Raw genomic sequence first — 3,148 nt, 5'->3', positions numbered from 1 at the left:
TTTTCATGCTGATAAGCAAATACAGAAATAAGAAGTATTTTGATCAGAAATTGTCATTCTGTGGGATTCAGAAAGCATAGTTATGTCATTAGGTAACAATCTATAATTAACTCATTCAAGTGTCTGTGAAGGACATGGCAGAGCCAAGGACAGGAACAGCTATTCCACCCACATGTTCAAATAAAAGCAAACAAAAGTTCTTGCTGTCTGTCACCGTAGTCAGAACCTTCACAAAAGTTGGTTGATGTGCAGTTATTATTCTGGATATTATCTCTCGCTAGAAAGACTTTGTGAAAACCTTTGTTTCCCTGTACGAAAACCACTGTATTTTAAAAGAAATACACGAATTTAATAGGTGGGCAGTAAAATTTACATTAAAATAAACAAAAATCAGATTGTGTTTAAAAATATCTTCAATTCAAATGTTATTAACTGTTTAAGAGAAGTGAAACACTTTGTCAGTGCTACTTTTAACTCCTGACATGACAGTCCAAAGAGAACAGCAGAGTTGGTTAGTAACCATTCCACTATTAACCACTTCAGCAGTAGCACAGATCTCAGCATTGTTTTATACCTTTTGTTAGAATACATATCGTAAAACATGGTCAGGAGATGGGAAGAAATGACAATGGGACAGCTTTGAAAAACATGCACATTATATAGGTGTATTAAATGGATACAATAAAACATTAATCATGCTTTCCTTCTCCTCCTCATTTTTAATCATCAGAGATACATGAGATTTCCTGTAGGGTTCCAGAATTTTGGCAAAAATATTTTATTTTCTTAAAATGCTTTTCTCTGAAACACTCCCCAAATTAATTTTAATTAAAATATAGTTATTGTTTCAAGATTAATAACTTAATTCTTTTATTATATGAGTAGAGGTAGATCCTAATTGGCCATTAAATTCAAATAAATCATTGTAGATTTCCACTGATATGACTGAAAGAAAAATTTGGCTCATGGTTCCCAGTTATTACTCCCACAACCTCACTGACTTACAGTAGGGGTGTAAATGAGAACATAATTTAGCCCAAGTTATGCAATTATGGATACTAATTCCCCAAGGATAAATTTTTATTTGAGGGCAGTTTATTCTAAGTGACTCTAACTAGTCTGATATGATGTGATATATGTGATGTGGGAGAGGGAGAGGGAGAAATAGAAAAGGAAAGAAGGAAAGAAAGCAGACAAGAAGGTAAACAAACAAATGAGAAAGAAGGAGGCAAGGAGCGAGGGAAAAAGAAAAAGGGAAAAGAGAGAAAGAGAGAAAGAAGGAAAGAAAGAAAGAAAGAAAGAAGGAAAGAAAGAAAGAAAAAAGAAAGAGAGAAAGAGAGAGAAAGAAAGAGAGAAAGAGAAAGAGAAAGAGAAAGAGAAAGAGAAAGAGAAAGAGAAAGAGAGAGAAAGAGAAAGAGAAAGAGAAAGAGAAAGAGAAAGAGAAAGAGAAAGAGAAAGAGAAAGAGAAGGAAAGCGAAAGAAAGAGAGAGAGAAAGAGACAAAGAATGAGAGAAAGAAAGAAAGAAAGAAAAATTTTAACATCATTAGTTAAAATTTGACTGTAAACTTTAATTCATCTGCTAAATGTCAAGCACTACTGGATACACCAGCAGTTTCCCTAGCCCTCCTTGCTATTAATATATACTTAGCTGCAGTGGAAATTAGAAGGTCTGTAATAATACCTTCCAAAAACACTTGAGATGAAAATTTTGGTTTGAAATTTACTGAGAACTCTATTACTGTAGTAACAAGTTATATAAAAGGCAAATGTTAGGAGAGAAGCCTTTCATTTAGACCAGCTTATTTCTGACATTATATGTATTCTACTTTTTTCAGAAGTGTTAGAGTCATTGAATTTGACCAGTATGCAATCCACTGCTAAAGAACACATTACCATGGGGTTTCTTTTATTTTAAAACCATTTAATTTCCTTAATACCCAGAATCTTTGTGCAACACTTTCCATAACCTTTGTCACACCACTGCTTTGTCAAACATGAGCCATAAATGTTCTATGAGTAGAACTTCCTGAGATGTATACATGCAACCCTGGATAGCTTCTGCAAATGTAACTGAAAGTCACATAAAATATTCTACATACATTGCATACTCCTGTCCAAAAATGGTATTGTAGTCTTTGAAGTACAAACAAGAAAACCTTTTGTGTACATATGTTTCAGGGGAGAAGCAAGCTGTGACTGAGGGAGCAGCTTGAAATTGAAGAAAGAGGAATAACTGAGACGACATTTTGACTCAATAAGGAAAGAATTTTTAACCTAGTTTCTTCCTACAAAGCATTGGCAGACATCACCAACCGTACAAAGTTCAACAAGGAGAAGTACCGGATTCTGCACCTGGGATGAGGCAACCGTGGATGTTCATTCAGATTGGGGAATGAGATGCTGGAAAGCAGTGCCATGGAAAAGGAGCTGGGGGTCCTGGTTGATGGCAAGTTGAATGTGAGTCAGCAGTGCCCTGGCAGCCAGGAGGGCCAACCATGTCCTGGGGGACATCAGGCAAAGCATCACCAGCTGGTCGAGAGAGGGGATTGTCCCGCTCTGCTCTGCACTGGGACGGCCTCACCTTGAATATTGGGGCAGTTTCAGTCACTGCAATACAGGAAAAATATTAAGGACAGGCAGGTACTGATCTCTTCTCTGTGGTAACCAGTGACAGAACCCGAGGGAATGGCCTGAAGTTGTGTCAGGGGAGGTTTAAGTTGGATATTAGAAAAAGGTTCTTCACCCAGACAGTAGCTGGGCACTGGAACAGGCTCCCCAGTGAAGTGGTCACAGCACCAAGCCTGACAGAGTTCCAAAAGTGTTTGGATGATACTCAGGCACATGGTGTCACTCTTGGGGATGGTCCTGTGCAGGGCTAAGAGTTGGACTCGATGACCCTTGTGGGTCCCTTCCAACTCAGCGTATTCTGTGATTCTTTCACTTTTGTAGGACTCCCAGTACCTTGTGTAAAACTGTGTTAAAAACAAATCAGAAAAAAAACAACACACACACACAAAAAGAACAACAAATGATACTGGTATTTCTTTAATAAGAAAATCTAAAAAAAAATATTATTATTGAATTTTCAGAAGGGTAGTAGACTAAAAACAGGAAGAGAGGAATGGAGAGAAGGGGTAGAGAAGGGAA

This window comes from Corapipo altera, unplaced genomic scaffold (genome assembly GCF_003945725.1).
Source record: "Corapipo altera isolate COAL_440 unplaced genomic scaffold, ASM394572v1 23, whole genome shotgun sequence".
Lineage (NCBI taxonomy): Eukaryota > Metazoa > Chordata > Aves > Passeriformes > Pipridae > Corapipo > Corapipo altera.
This window is presented reverse-complemented; position numbering follows the sequence as displayed.